Here is a 17,514-nt window from a genome sequence, read left to right as displayed (position 1 = left end):
ACGGCGTATTGTAATTCTGCCTTCCCGTATTGTCGCCCCTGTATTGTGACTGGCGCTCCTGTATGTCTGGTCTTCGTAGTATGCTGTGTCGTAGTGCTTTGTTCCCCTGCTGTGGTGCTATGGCTGGTGCTAACTTAAATAGTGCAAATAAGGGATATATTGTACGTGTGCTTACTGGTGTTCGTTCGTTCTATCGTTAGTTTATAAAGACTCCAAAATGCTTGCATGCGTCAGCCTTGGTCACCTAATGGCGGCTCTCCATGCTGCTGGATCTCTGGCAGCTTCCCAATTCAGTTCATTATCCCTGAGGTCACATCTATGACCTCGCCCCGGGTCTTTTTCGGTCTGCCTCTCGCAACCTACTCCGAACATTCACACTTCTCACTTTATGCACCCAATCGTCATCCCTCATCCTCTCCACATGCCAAAACCATCTCAATCTACCCCTCCTCATCACAACACCAAAACACTCCAGACCCATCCTTCCTCTCAACTCTTCCATCGTAAACCTAGCAACTCACCCTTGGGCCTCACATCCAAAACGGGGTACTGCACATCCACGTAATCAATGTCATTTATGTACGGTTGAGTCTACGAATATCCTCTTCATAATACAACATTTTGTGGTTAACAGGTATGGTTTACGACAACTTCTCACATTGATATAAACAATATTTTAATAATTGAGGTCAACAGTAACTAACTAACCAACTATTCTGTATGTATGTATGTATGTATGTGTATTCGGGTTGGTATCAAACTACAGACTGCATATTCAGGGTGTGTTAGTAGCTATTAGCAATTCCATTAAACTTATGTCTCTTTTAAAAAACGGTCTTTGAAAAAATCATTACCAAATCAACTCCCATCACATCCCTGAGTGAAAGACAAAGTAAAAAATATATATAAAAAGGATCTCCCAGTGATTAAAACTTTCTTACCCCCCGCAAGGCCTCGAAAAAAATCCCAGAAATCTAATATGTTTCCCCTTTCTTTTTTCTTCCCCTCAGAATCTACGGCCAACATGGAGACGCGAAGAAAACGGGGCGCGAGTCCTGGAGGAGTGACTCAGGCAGAAGACAACAGGACTCAGAGGAAAGGGAGGGAAATGCAGACCCTTTCAGCACGAGAACGCTATTTTCAGTTTGTTCCGGCTGCTGCTCGACGATTTTTATGAGTTAAGGAGAGGCCCCCCTTTCCCCAAGTTCTAAAAGTCTCTCCTGAAGATGAATAAAACCGTCTGTAAAAAGCAAGAATAAAAACAAAATACGCTGGAGTTTTAGGAGTCAGAAAGCCAATCGTCGAAGTCTTTAACGTCGACCTACTGGCAGTGGGAGAGTCAGACGCAGGAGGAAAAGACGTCGGAGTGCTATACGTCAAACTTCTCGGCGTCGGAGTGTCAGACGTTGGAGAGTTAGACGTCGGAAAAGTAGACGTTGGAGTGCGTTGAGGTGCGTTATGTTGCGTCGGGACAACTTCTCAGCAGCACCAAAGTCAAACTTCACCCTCAACATCGCCAACTTCTTCACCCTTGCCGTCTCCCTGGTTACGCAAGACTCCACCGGCCTGGCCACCACCACCACCACTTCCACAACTACCACCATCCTCCCGAGCCACCGCCACCACCACTACCTGCACCACTACCACCACTACCACCACCACCATCACCAGCAACAGAGACATGGCATCAGCGGCCCCCTAATAAATGACCCAGGGTATAGATTTGACCTCTTGACCTCTAATGATGACCTGACCTACACCCGCAGCAGCCTAACGACCACCCTGGAGTACCTAACGACCACTATCAACCACCCACCAACCACAACTACCACCATCCCCAACAACAACTATATTCCAGGTCGGGTCAAGAGTTTAACCTCCCGTTCTACCACCACCAGCGGCGTCCTGTTGCCCCACGCCAATACTACCACCATCCCTACCACAACTACCACCACACCCCTCTCTACCACAATCCCACCCATCTCCACCTGCCTGGAGCAATTCGTGAACAACAACTACGTGAACAATGGAACAACCCCCCTACCCCCTCCCCTCCACCCCCCTCCCTGCAACGCCTCCCTCCCCCCCTCCGACGGTGGGGGAGGGGGTCTGGGGGGGTGGGGGGCTGGGAGGGGGAGCGATGACCCCTTTCTTTTCGATAGGGGGGAGGTGAGGGGGGCGCTCATTGCCCTGTACACACTGGTCTTCATCACCGGCTTCGTAGGTAAGTAAAGAGAGAGAGAGAGAGAGAGAGAGAGAGAGTCAGGATTCCAAGGGCTTGAATGGTGAGTGAATGAGACTGTTGCCCATCTAATTTGGTGATAGTTGTCATCCTTTCAGATTTTTTCCTGCCCTCTGGAGCCTACCTCACCCCAAGAAGGATGGGAAAAACAGATCGGGATGATGATGATGATGATGATGATGGGGAGTGGGAAAACAGGTCAGGATGATGATGATGATGATGATGATGATGATGATGGATGGGAAAATAAGTCGGGATGATGATGATGATGATGATGATGATGATGGATGGATGGGATAATAGGTCATGATGATGATGATGATGATGATGACGATGACAATAATAATGATAGTGATTGCCTGATTTCTTTTTCTATCAATATAATCTCAAGAATCTGTTATTAATATGAGCTGGTTCTCAAGACGTTTATACTCACCTTAAGAACTGTTATTTAACCTACAAGAAATATAACTTATCTTACCATACGCTGCACAATTCGGCACCAAACAATAACCAGCAACCGTATCCGAAAATAAATCGCTAAGGAAGAGGTGTTGGGGAACGTCCTTGCCCGACCTCAATACGGCCTTAATTCAGTGTTTACCTCATCACTTTCGCTGAAGTGATGGTATATTTGCTGGACGGTATTTATTAACTCATTTATCACCTCACTTAGTATTTATCAGAGTTTGCCCTAAAGACGTGACCTAACAAACCCGGCAATTAACAAACCCATTTATCAGTAGTCAGAATTAACACTAAGATCATTATTCAAGCAATTAACAACAAATTTGCTTTATCATTAGAGTGTGTGTGTGTTTATTATCTCAGCATTTACAGATCAGAAACTGGGCTTAAATCTCTCTCTATATATTTCATCTTATACGGCTATATATGAGTCTGTCCTGGGGAGTTTGTTTATGAAAAGGAGAGAGAGAGAGAGAGAGAGAGAGAGAGAGAGAGAGTAAGCAATTAAGTAAATCAGAAAGTTAATCATTAAATTAATCATCAGATAATCAAGCAGGCAAACAAGAAGTGAGTGTGTGAGTTAGTGAAAATGGAAGAAAGTGAGAGAGTGGGCGAGCGAGTGAGTGAGAAAGTGAGTGAGTGAGTAAATGAGACACACCATCCAGCTAATGACTGGCCATAATTCTCACACTGATCAGCATAGTGCTCCGTAAAATGCGAACATTATACCCAAATCCATCGTTCACTCCCCCGTTTATTTCGGCTGCAAATCATGTCCCCTCTATTAGAATCGAACCCGGGATGAGCAATTATTTGAAATGGAGAAATATTACTCCGATTAACTCCGCATTCATGTACGTAACCCCTGCTGCTAGGCGACTTATTCCATTTTTTTCCCCTATTGAATTCCTGTGTATTTATTTCGGCTGTGGTTAGACTTTGCCGCTGGTGGGAACAGAAGTCTGGATGATGATGATGATGACGATGATGATGATGATGATGATGATGATGATGACGGCGATGATAATGATGATGATGATAAACTTCTGCAATTCGAACCACAATAAATCTTAGAAATCCAGCCACTCCAGTTCGAAATTTCTCTCGATCCGAAAAAACAATTTCAGCAAGAGCGAATAATAATAGGGAGCGAACGGTGGGATCGAACTGGAGTGGTTAAGGAATCTAAAATAGAATATGCAAAACAGGGATATGGTGAGAATGAGGGGAAAATGAGGAAAGGTGTAGCGAGGGGATATGGGTGGTGACGCGGAAATGGTGCAAGGTTGCGAGGTGGTTAACTTTGTGGGGTAGGGTGATGGGGGACGAGGAGAGAGAGAGAGAGAGAGAGAGAATTATATCTATCTACAGTATCAATCTACCGAACAAGTTTAAAGTGACTCAATTAGGCTTTGTTTTCATTAAGATCCTATTCATTATTCTCTGTCTCTCTCCCTCTCTGTCTGTCTGTCTGTCTGTCTCTCTCTCTTTCTCTCTCTCATACACACACACACACACACACACACACACACACACACACACACACACACACACACACACACACACACACACACACACACACACACACACACACACACACACACACACACACACACACACACACACACACACACACACCATCCTCTCATGCATACATATCTCCATATTTCTGTCCAACTTTGTCGACACACGTTTTCTACATCCCATACTCAACGAGACTCACATATTTAACCTCTCTCTCTCTCTCTCTCTCTCTCTCTCTCTCTCTTAGGTCAAGGCTACCAATACAGGAGGAGTGAATCTGACCTTTCTGCCCCACTGCCTGAAAGGTCAAAGTTGCACCGTCATACCTGGAGGTCACAAAACGCACCCATTTAGAATTCTGAAAACAAGTGACAAACAGAAATGTCACTTCGATAAGGAAATGGATTAAAGAAAAAGGTGATAGAGTAACAGAGAGATAGATAGATAAATAGACAGATAGACAGAGATAGATAGACAGAGATATGGTTTTATTGAGCTTCATAGACTGACAGATAAATACAAATATATATTACACAGAGGCTGATAGGTTAAGAGAGAGAGAGAGAGAGAGAGAGAGAGAGACAGAGACAGAGACAGAGACAGACAGACAGACAGACAGACAGACAGAGAAAGGGAGGTGGCTTCAAGCGCGACAAATCTAATGGAGAGGAAATACAGGTCTAGGCAGATTGACAAATAAACAGACTAAAGCCCATCAAGTCAATCAACCCTTTTGAATCATAAACAAAGATAATTAAGGCTATCAATCAAGGAAACAGACAAAAATCAACTCTTTCAATCAAATCATATATTTTCTTCATTTTATTCTTACTACTACCAGACGAAATTCAACCTCGCGTTCTTCCACATGCAAACTGGATACCCTGACCACTAGACCAAGAACGGAGTGTCATGGGATGGATAGAAAATGAGAACTCTAATGAAGAACTATCCTATTTTCATCTAACTCCAACTTGGCCTAAAACTGCCATCTCTTCCCCTTGAATACGGACTTAAAACAACAGAATACGATGCCAGTCACGAAGAAGTGCTATGGAAGGGATGTAGAACCATGGTATTGTTTTATTATACTACTGAGCTATGTTATATACTCTGCAAATGGACAAAAATCTAGGACAAGTTAAAGTGAAAGGACTGTAGAAAGAAGGTTTCCATGTTAGCTCTTGTTTACGTGGAGAGAGTACCAGGAGCGAGATTAAGGCCCTAACACCTTTTCCTAAGTGATTTATTTTGCTTCTTACAGCTTACTGTTCTCTTCTGTGTTATATAAATCCTTCTTATATCGCCATACTCTGCATAAATAAAGTACAAAATGATTTTAACCACCCATATCCAAGAATAAATTGTTAAGGAAAAGGTGTTAGGGACTCTCCTCAACCGACGAGAATACGTGCCTAATGATCCTGGATCCTCATTATGCACCTTTCCACACCTGTTTTTATAATTACCTATCAGGCAATTAATCCGAGGACACTCAGGTAAAAAAAAAAAAAGATGCTAAACCCTTGTTACACACTCCTCGGTGCGACATTCATCCAGTCAGCTCGATCCCTAGTCACACACACACACACACACACACACACACACACACAGCCAGAGACGCATACGTAAATACACATACACCCTTAGATCGTACATATAGCTAGTCACACACAAGCATAAACAGACATACAATACCTACTTTTACACTCCAAGGCTTCCATGAACATGCTTAACAAGTCTCTCTCCCTCTCTCTCTCTCTCTCTCTCTGTATTAATCTATGTGCCAACCGGTTTCTCTCCACGTATTCATCCATACATCCATATACAGGTATCTATATACCTACCTATCAATCAACCAATATTCCTATTAATCAATCAATCAATTTATCTATAAGTCCAAAAATCCATCCACGCCCCGGAGGGGCTCGGGAACGGGTTTTGTTTTTACTCGGTTTGTCTGTCTGTCTGTTAACAACTTTACGTGAAAACTAGGGGTGAGGTTTTGACCGAAATTACAGGGATGATGAGCTATGACCTTCTGATCACCTGGTTAAATTTGGGGCCAAACTGGGTCAAGGCCCGGCCTGTAGGCCCAAAAAGTGTAAAAAAATAAAATCTCCATAACTCCTTTTAAATTCGTCATATTGACATGAAACCAAAACCAAAAGGTGCATCTTTCAAATCTGCATCCTAGAACATGCCTCGTTACATCTGGGGGGTCACCCCGCAGTTAGCGGTAGGTAGATCGTGGGTGGGTCGATGTCAGGTGGGTCGGACCTAAAATTTCAAATGCGCATTAAATCGTCAATTTTCACCCGATTTACTCCATTTGATATGTGACATTTTTGACTAGATATCCTGTTGTGTTTATACGTCAGCACTAAAATGACTGCCGGGGACGGGTTTGCTGTGCCTTGGCACCGCTTCTTGTCCATCTAATAATCTCGACCCTTGTACCTATTTATCACTACTGTTACAAACCCCAAGAGGCCCAGGAGAGAGAGAGAGAGAGAGAGAGAGAGAGAGAGAGAGAGAGAGAATGCATGAAAGGAAACCCACATCTGACTTCCCACTTCCATGACCCACCAAGTTAACCACACACAGTCCCCTCTACCACAACTGTACCACACCACAATCACTCAGTTCTCTCCTTCTCCACGACAACTCTGCCACATCACAATCACTCAGCTCTCTCCCCCTCCCCCTCCTCCACAACGCTCCCACTCCACTGACACTCCACTCTCTCCCTCTCCCCCTCTTCTTTTATTATCCACTATCATCCACACCCGCAAGTCTTTCTTCCCAAGCCTGCCTTACCTCCTTCAGACTCTAAAATTTCAGGAAGTTTCGTCGCCGTCGTCAAGGGGGAAAGAAGGAGGTAACAACGGCTCTCTCTCTCTCTCTCTCTCTCTCTCTCTCCTTAACTTGACACAGATTTTCGTCCTTCTGCGGCTAATTTACGAAGCTCAGTGGCAGAAAAAATTAACTACTCCAACTATACATCTTTTCCATAGCACTTCGTGGTTAGCATTGTACTGTTGTGTTAATTTATTGTTACAACTCAGCATTTAAAAACGAAGAGATGGGATATTTTAGGCCAAGTTAGAGTGAAAAGAGTGTAGCTAATCTGAGAAACTGGCAATGTAAAATCTGCACACTATCTATCTATTGTCAGACGCATTAATCCCGTAAGTGGTGGCCACAAACAAATCGCCTCCCTGTCGCCCCAGTCTCCCCCTTCATTTCATTGCCCTCCCCCCAGCTCACACACACCCTCTTTCATAAGTAATTGTACAGGTGAGCAGCTCAAGGTGACACGCGTACACAGAGATGTCTTACTCTTCAAGCCAACACACAGCAAACCCAACTGTGTCCATATACCTCTATGTCTATCTATCTAATCACTTATCTATTAATTATTTTCTATCTATCTACCTATCTCTATCTGTCTCTAGCTATCTACTTGCCTATCTATCTACCTATCTATCCTATCTGTCTATATCTATCTATCTAATCGATCTTTCTACCCACCACGTCCTCATCCATATGCAATAAAATATTAAGGCCTGGGTCTGATCCAACCTGGTGAAGTTAAATGAAGACGGGCAGATGATATGCTAATGGTGGTAGTTGTGGTGGCTGTGGTAGTTGTGGTGGTAGTTTTGGTAGCTGTGGAAATCTGATGAGGTATGTGGTACTGATGAATATGGTTGCTTTATTATACTCTCTCTCTCTATTAATCCTTTCTCCCTCCTTCCCCTTACTGCCATATTTCCTTCTCCTCCTCCCTCCACTTCTCTCCCGTCACTGTTACTATTACTCCCTTCCTCCATCCCACCCTTCCTTCCCTTCTTCTTTCTCTCCCTTCCCCATGTCCTCCCTTCCTCCTTCTCTCCCTTCTCTACTCCTCCTCCCTTCCTCTTTCCCACCTGGACTTCCCTCCATTACTCCTCCTCCCTCCCTCTCCCACCTCTACTTTCCTCCGCTAATCTTCCTCCCATTCCTCCCTCCTCTCTCCCCACACACGGAGTAATATTCAGCCTATTACACCCCTACTGATGGTGATGCCCCCGGAGGATATTAGACTACGAAATATTGTTTGATGGGGAGTAATATATCTTTTTTTATAAGTGTGTATTTAGGGGGATATTACCCTTCTGAAGACCTGGCAATATGTCTGGATCTATTATTCATATTTTCTTTCTTTTTTCCCTTGAGTCTCCTCTTTTATCCTCCCTTTTTATCTTTTTTTTCCTGGAATCTCCTCTCTTTTCCCCTTGTTATTTGTTTTTTCTAGAACCTCATCTTTTTCCTCTTTTTTCCCTCTCATTTCCCTGTTTTCCTTATTTTCTTCCCTCGAATCTCCTCTCTTTTCGCTTTTTTTCTAATTTTTTCCCCTCGAACCTCCTCTCTTTTCCCCTTTTTTTTCGTATTTTTTCCCTCGAACCTCCTCTCTTTTCCCCCCCTCTATCTTTTTTTTTTTCCTTGAAGTTCCACTCTTTCCCCCTCTTTTTATCCTTGTTGTTTTTTCCTAGAACCTCCTGGTTTTTTTTTCCTTTCATAAACCCCATCTTTTCCTTCCTTTTACTTTTTTTTTTTACCTCGTCCCTTTTCCTCCTTTTTCCCCCTCGATCTTCTCTCTTTCCCCCTTTTAAAAACCTTCCTCCCCCCATTGTAGATCCTTTTTTTTTTTCCTTTTCTTTTTTATCCATTCTTCCCTCTAACATTCTCTCTTTTCCCTCTAATCTTTTCAGTACGATGGCGTCTTATGTGTTCCAATATTTCTACCTGAAGATGGCAATAGTTTCTTCACACCTGGCCTCGCCACGTAAAAGAGTTAGAAATAATCTCTTTTTAACTTTTCCACTAAGATACATGAGAAAGAAAAGTGTTAGCGTTGGTATACTGCATCTCGCGGGTAGACTAAACGGTATACAAGCTCTCCAGTATGCGGTATAGCCTTCAAAGTATACGATATATTTTCTAAAGAATGTGCTTTGGTATATCAGTAAACAAAGTGTGATCGTAGTTACCTGTATAGCGCATTACCCTGGTTGACTATACGGTATACTATCTCTCCAGTATGCGATATATGCTTCAGAAGTATTCGGTATATCACTCGTGGACTGTTGTATGTCTAAGGAGTAAACCGTATATTTTCGCTGGGTACCTGGCGGCAGAGAGAATTAAGATTGAGAAGGGCGTGCGTCAGGGAGATACAATTTCAGCAAAGTTATTTACAGCGTGCCTAGAAAGTATTTTCAGAAAGCTAGACTGGGAAAACAAAGGAGTGAACATAGATGGAGAAAAGCTAAACCATTTAAGATTTGCAGATGACACTGTCCTAATCTCAGAATAAACAGGGACGTTGCAAGAAATGTTAAATGACCTGAACAAAGAAAGTCTCAAAGCAGGGCTAAAGATGAGCCGGAGTAAAACTAAAGTAATGTTCAATCCTCAAACACCAAAGAGCGTCATAAGAATAAGTGAAGAAATTCTTGAAGAAGTTGAGGAGTACAATTATCTGGGACAAATACTAAAATTAACGAAAGATAATGATAGCGAAATAAAAAGACTCATTACAATTGGATGGAAAGCTTTCGGTAAACATAGAGACTTTATGAAAAGTAGCTTGCCAGTTTGTATGAAACGAAAAGTATATAACGAATGTATAATTCCAGCTATGACGTATGGTTGTGAGACTTGGAAACTGACAAAATCGATGGAAAATAAATTAATTCGTTCTCAGAGCTATGGAAAGGTCAATGTTGGGAATATCTTTAAGAGACAGGAAAAGATCAACTTGGGTGAGAGAGCAGACTAAAGTCAAAGATATGATAGAAGTTATAAAAGAACAGAAATGGAGGTGGGCAGGCCATGTAGCAAGAACAAGGGATAATCGATGGAGCAAGAGGTTGACTGACTGGACACCAAGAGACCGTAAGCGTAGCAGAAAAAAGGCCAGACAGAAGGTGGAGAGATGAGATAGAGAAATTTGCAGGGAAAACGTGGCAAAGATTGGCTCAGCCAAGGAATTCGTGAAGAAGGCTGGGGGAGGCCTTTGTTCAGCAGTGGACTTATAATGGCTGATGATGATGATGATGATGATGATGATGACCTGGCGGCATACTCATGAGCGGCTCTACTTCTTAAGGATTGTTCTCAGGAAGTTTACATGCCTTTTTGTGTGGTGGTGGTTGTGTGTGTGTTGTGATGGTGAGAGTGCTGATTTTGGTGGTGAGTGTGGTGGTGGTGCTGGTGGTGGTGGTGCAGATGATACTGGTGGTGGTGGTGATACTGGTGGTGGTGGTGGTGGTGATACTGGTGGTGGTCGTGATAGTGTGGTAATAATGGTGGTGGTGAATGTGAGTGTTGCGATAGTGGTGGTGGTGGTGGTGGAGATACTGATGGTGGTGGTGGTGAAGACAGTGAGTGTAGTTATAGGCATTAATATGTCATTACAAAATATGTAAGTTATAGGCATGTAATAATTATAGGCACTAGAATATAGCATAGCACAATATATACCACTTACACAATATGCAATGCCTAGTGTTCAGGTAGAGATGCACGGTACACATCCTCTAGCCAGACTGCAAACACAAAATGTATGGTAAACATTTTCTGACGATCAAGAATTCCATTATGTAGCAAACACGTGAGGTGACTGACAAAACCCGGCTAGCTCACGTGGATGGAAAAGTACTAGACATTACACACCCACCCACCGGGCAGTACATATTACTAGAAATCAGGTATAGCAGTCACAGAGGCAGAAGAGACCAGAGAAGGCAGAAGGGAATGGAAGAGATTGGATAGTGCAGGAAGTTCGCCGCCATGCTGACAATACGTAGGTCCGTCACTGTCCATCACACCACGATATAAATGTGTCACAATAAACCCGTAACCCAAGAGTGTCTAAAACTCACCTTAACTTAGGATACAAGACAGACAGAGAGGCAAGCGAGACAGAGAACAGACCTACTTCAAGATAAACCCCACAACGAGCTATCCAACGCCTCACGACTTTATACTGATGGCAATGATTCTCCACAGCATCCACATTATCGACACTGCTTTTTACCTGTACACCTGGCCACCTACATACATCCCTACCTACCCTCTTAACATGGTGATGGAGGTGGTGGTGGTGATGGTATGGTGATAGTGATGGTGAGCGATGGTACAGGTGGTGGTGGTGGTGAGTGGCAGAACTGGTGGTGGTGGTGATGGTGGAGGTGACGGCGGTGAGTGATAGCAGTGGTGGTGATGGTGATAAGTGATAGTGGTGGTGGGTGGGTGTGGTGATAGTGATGGTGATAGTGGTGACTGCGTTGATGCCTCCTCCAACTTCCCCAGCCAATATTGCATCAGTCCTGGATATATCAGTTCCTCTACCACACACTACCATTTTTCCTACCACACTACCACACTATCTTCACCACAACAGAACCACACAAGCTACCATACTACCATCTTCAGCATCACACTGCTACATCAAGGCACTACTGTCATCATCCAGTGTAGTGTGTGTGTGTGTGTGTGTGTGTGTGTGTGTGTGTGTGTGTGTGTGTGTGTGTGTGATAAAAACAAAAATAACAGGAGCAACAATAATAATAACAATCATAATCTATCTATCTGTCTATCTACTGTCAGACGCCTTAATCCCATAAAGGGTGGCCAAAAAAATATCGCCTCCATGTCGCCCAGTCCCTCGCCATTTCACTACCTCGCTCCCAGCTCACAAACCCCTCTCTCATATACCTCTCCACTCCATCTCAATGCTTCAATACTAATACTAACACTAATAATAAGATGAAGAAGAAGAAGAAAAGGCAGGAAAAAGAATGATAAGAATAAGAACGCGTACAAGAAGAAATAGAGAAAAGAAAGATAAGGAGGAGGAGGAGGAGCAGGAGGAGGAGCAGGAGGAGGAGGAGGAGGAGCAGGAGCAGGAGTGGAGATAGGAAATGAAAACAAGGACAAGAATGAATAATGAAGTGGAGAAACGAACGTAAACAGAACTGATACGCGAGATGTTTTGTGATGGAATGCTAGATAAGGCCTCTCTCTCTCTCTCTCTCTCTCTCTCTCTCTCTCTCTCTCTCTCAAATCACTGTCTTTGTTCTGTCTAGGGAAAAATTACACCTTCCATTTATCCCCACACGCAAGATATTTCCCTGCCTCTCTCTCTTTCTTTCTCTCTCTCTCTTTCTTTCTCTCTCTCTCTCTCTCTCTCTCTCTCTCTCTCTCTCTCTCTCTCTCTCTCTCTCTCCTTACTCTTCCTTTCATCTCTTCTTCCTTCTTGCTTCCGTTTCTTCCATCTCTTTCCTTCGCTCCTTCGTTTATTCCAGTCTTTTCCTTCCTGCTTTCTCTCCTTCCTTCGCATTTTCAACTCTTTTCCTTCCTTCCTTCTCTCCTTCCCTCATTAACTCCATCTCTTTCCTTCCTTCCTTCCTTCCTACCTTCTCTCCCTCCTTCTCATCCCACTTCTCTACACTTCCTCTTTTCCTCTGATTTTTCCTTCTCCCTTCATCCACATATTTTCTCCTTTCTCATATTCCCACTTTTTTCTTCTTAATTTTTCCTCTGTCTCCCTTTCCCACCCTCGTATTTCTCTTTCCCTTCCCTTATTTTACCTTTATTTCCTTCCTACATTATTCACACACTTTACTTTCCCTCCCTTATTCCATCCCATTTTGATTCATCACCTCCTCCCTGTCTGGCTTCTCCCTTTCATTTCTCTCTTCCACTACTGCCCCCTCCATCCTCCCCCCCCCTCCTCCTCCTCCTACTTCTCCTCCTCCGTCCATCCACCTTCAACCTCCTCTTCCTCTTTTTCACTTATTTCTATCCTTTTATGAACAAGCACCTCACTTACCAAAAAAAACTGGAAAATGGAAAAATACTTACGGAAATATTAAATTGTTTACTCACACTTATAATAAAAGTGATAATAATGTCATAATAATAATAAATGATAAAAATAAAGAGTGGAGGAAATGCAATACTACAAGGATAATGATTTGCTTCCTCAAAACACACACACACACACACACACACACACACACACACACACACACACACACACACACACACACACACACACACACACACACACACGCAACAAAAAGAGATGAACCGGGCCATCACTAAATCTCATTCAACCCTCTGTGTACATAATCACACACACACACACACACACACACACACATACAGCAAGAAAGCCATCATCCCCTCCACTCCCCTCCCCCCAAAAAAAGAAAATGAAAAGAGGAAAATGAGGAATTACGAACGGAGAAATTCATCAATATTTTTCTAACCCACCCTTCCAAAAAATCGGCATACAAAAAATGAAAAAAAAATAAAAAAAACTACAAATCCCGCACCGCCCCCTTAATAAAAAAACGAAATTGAAAAGGATAAACGGATCAAAATTTCAAAAAAAAAAAAATAGGAGGAATCAAAATGTCAATATATAAATGCGTCAGAGTGCACCCTCAAAAAAAAAATTATAATAATAAAAATAATAATAAAAAGAAAATGGTAAAGGAATCAGAATTTCAATATACATCACACTGACCTAAAAAAAAAATAGAAAAAAAAAAAAATTAAATGGGGGACTGAAACAAACCGAGATGGACAGTAGGACCAAAGGCTTTTCTCTCCCCTCCACCCCTCCAAAAAATTAAGAAAAAATAATATAAAGTTTGTTTCATATTACTGTATCTCTAAGAGGCGTAGGGTACCGAGGCTAGGCTGGAGTGGAAATATGGGAAAATAAAGGAAAAATAAAGGACAAAATGAAAATAACTTGACCCATATTTGAGAAATACTTGGAAAAAAAAGAAAATAAGGAAAGCTGGAGAAACGAGCAGCCATATTTTACCGCAATCATGAGAGAGAGAGAGAGAGAGAGAGAGAGCTGGAAAACTCATAATCATCGACAGGAGAATCCCCGCCTATCACACAGCCGATATGCATCAAGGAAAACGGAGGAGGTTAGCAGGTTCATGAGTCCGTCTCGTTCGACTAAAGACAAACCAGAACCTCCATTTACCAGCGAAAATAATGACACAAGCACAACTCGCAAACTGGTCCTCGCTGGCTGTCTTCTCTGCTCAGTATATTTCGCGAGAGAGACAGAAATACGGGGCGAGGAAAGAGAGCGGAGGGAGGACGAGGGAGGTGGAAAAGCAGGAGCGCGCGAGACAAATGAGCATCGCGCGAGATAAAAGAGCATCATTGTTTGTTTATATCCAGTTTGGCACCACTTAATGCCAATGTAGGTGGCACTTTTCCTATTTTTTTTCATTTTCTGGCTCTGAAATTTATTAAAATATGGGAAAAGGGGAAAAATTAACTAAATACACAGGAAAAAGGAGGAGACAAAGGAAAGAGGAAAGGTGGAGGAGTTAAGAGCGTGCAAGACAAAACAGCATCATTTGTTTACATCCGTCGCGACGAGCATTAACGTTAACGCAGGTCTTATTTTCTTTCTCTTATTTTTTCCGAAGAAATATCCTGAAATGTGATAGAAAAGGAGGGAATAATATAAATACAGAGGGAGATGAGAGGCCAAAGGAAAGAAGGGAGGAGGAGGAGGAGGAGGAGGAATATACAAAGGAATAAAAGGGAAAGCAAACAGCAACAGACCATAATATGGTCTGTTGCTGTTGGTCCTTTCGAGGTTGCTTGTTACAGAGTAGACTATGACTACAAGATCTAATTCTACATTCTGAAGGTTAAGGATAGTAAACCAAGAAGGCTCCCCCCACCCCAAAACCCTCCAGAAAAAAAGTGAGAAGGACCATCATGTAGCATGGAAAAACTGACGGAAATTTCATAGGAAAGATGAAAAAGGAAAGTTACATTCTATAATGCTTTATCTACAAGCTACCAGTTTGAATTACCTGAAGGAGAAAGTAATCACATAAACAAATAACTACAGCATGACATTATGTACGGGTACGCTGAGTTAACGGGAAGTCTGCAAAAATAACGTGGAAACTGCACAGTACACAGTGTCGATGTTCAGGAGGAGCAGGAGGGAGAGCGGGGGAGACAGTGTAGCATCGTGTATTTATTGTACGTTCGTTGGGACCTGAATTAACGCTAGCAAAGGCCATGCTTTTCATGTTTTCTCCAGTTTTCTTTCACCTTACTGCACTGACATGTTGAAAAAAGAGAAAAATAAAATAAACACGAATATAACAAGACGAGGCGGCCGGAAAGAGAGGATATAAAACTCGGGAAAGACAAACTAGAAGGGTTTTGTTGACACTGGGCTCGGCGGATTAATACTCCCCGTTCGTGGCGCGAATCCGGGACTAGTATGTGACGTCACTTCCTCTACCACTGTTTACGAAAGACGGAGGGATACTGAGAAAGACAGAGACGGGAGATCAGACAGATAAACAGATAGATATAAAGACAGGCTGATTGAGAGACAGACAGACAGGCATGGATAATAAAACGGACAGAGATTAAGAAAATAGATTACAATGAAAACACTAAAAATGACTTGGAAGAGAGAGAGAGAGAGAGAGAGAGAGAGAGAGAGAGAGAGAGAGAGAGAGAGAGAGAGAGAGAGAGAATCCAAAAGCCGCGATATTGTGAGTCCAGCCAGACGGCAGATAAAGGAAAAAGAAATTCAGGAAGATCTGGAGTCCGATTGAGAGAGAGAGAGAGAGAGAGATACAAGCCGACAGATTGGCAGACAGACAGACAACAAAACAGAGAAGAAAAGATTGGATAAAACTAGGAGCAAATTTTCAGTTGCATCTGGACGTGCTGGGGAGGAAGGGGAGGGGGGAGGGAAGGGGATGTGATGAAGAGGGGGAGGGAAGGGAGGTTGAGAAGACAAAAGGAGAGGGAAGGAGGTGAAAATGAGAAAGGAGGAAGGGGGGAAGATGAGAAGATGAGAAATGGCACGTGGAGGGAGAAGAGGAAAGAACGAATGAAAATGAGATGGAGGGAAGGAAAGGAAAGGGAAGGGAAGGGAAGGGAAGAAAGAAAATGAGATGGACGGAGGGAAAGGGAAGGGAGGGAAAGGGAAGAAATAGGAAAGGAAGGGAGAGGAAGAGAAGGGATGGGAAGAGACAGTGAGTGGAGAGAAAGGAAGAAATGAAGGGAAGTCTATGGTGGCCAAAAAGACAAGTTTGAGAGGCAGAGGGGAGGAGGAGTGGAAGAGGGGTGATGAGAGAGGGAAGAATACGAAGCAAGTTTCTCTCTCTCTCTCTCTCTCTCTCTCTCTCTCTCTCACACACACACACACACACACACACACACACACACACACACACACACACACACACACACACACACACACACACACACACAGACTCACACACACTACAGGGTTTTGGTCACTAAAGTATATTCCATTACCGCCTCGGAGGCAATCTCTCGAGATATGCTGGATATATGGCAGTGTGGAATTAGTCAACAGAAAATAATAACACTTATCAATTCAATTAAAAATATATTTACATTGTTTCCAGCACACCACCTTTTGATATAAAATTAAAAAGAAATTTGGTTAAAATATGGCAAATTATAACTTTCAATCGATCTATACATTCTGTTCCATATTAATTGAAAATGAAAATATTTAGTCAGGGTAATTTTTAAACATATACATAAAGGATACAATATTATATATTCCATGACTCACATATAACATCTCTAGTCATTGTAACTTTTCATTTCTTGCTCCAAAACTTCGTTTGGTGGCTGGTTGTTTGTACATTAATTCTGATGCGTCCCAGTGAATCATGCAGCAGTAGTCCGCCATCATACCCACATCCCAACGTCCCTGGTACTTTCTTTCCATGTCCTTGATATCCTGATGGAATCTTTCACCCTGTTCATCACTCACCGCTCGAAGATTTTCTAGGAAAAATTCCAAATGCGAATCCAAAAAGTTAACTCTAAGACTCATGATGGAACCTAACTTTTTATACCCGTCCAACAAATTCCTCACAATTTCGTTGTAATTTAGATCCTCATTGTTACCTAAAAAATTAGAAAATACCTCTTTGAATAATTCCCAAGCTTCTCGTTTCAGGTCGTTCATGGCACCATCACATTCTGCATCAGAAATCCATTTTGTAGTATCAAGTCCAGTAAATATGTCTTCTTTCAATTTAGCGTCAAACGAACCAGAAAACTTCTGGCACAACTACATAAAACAGGCTCCATCTTTTGACAGAGCTTTGACAAACTGCTTCATTAATCCACGCTTGACATGCAGCGGTGGCAGCAGCACTTTATCT

General features: G+C 42.7%; 1 protein-coding gene across 1 annotated transcript in view; it reads left to right on the top strand.

Annotated features, from left to right (window-relative positions):
• Positions 1-2,148: 2,148 nt before the first annotated feature.
• The window catches only part of TrissinR (Trissin receptor), a 156,763-nt gene continuing 141,397 nt past the window's right edge, over positions 2,149-17,514 (top strand). Inside the window, exon 1 of the mRNA XM_080281437.1 lies at positions 2,149-2,224. The gene's annotated coding sequence lies outside the window, so the exon portion shown is untranslated. The remainder of the gene's footprint in view (positions 2,225-17,514) is intronic.

The sequence above is a fragment of the Coenobita brevimanus genome, chromosome 89 (assembly GCF_032717465.1).
Source record: "Coenobita brevimanus isolate Jiangsu-jjx chromosome 89, ASM3271746v2, whole genome shotgun sequence".
NCBI lineage: Eukaryota > Metazoa > Arthropoda > Malacostraca > Decapoda > Coenobitidae > Coenobita > Coenobita brevimanus.
Note: the sequence above shows the minus strand (reverse complement) of the source record. Positions and strands in the feature narration are given on the sequence as shown.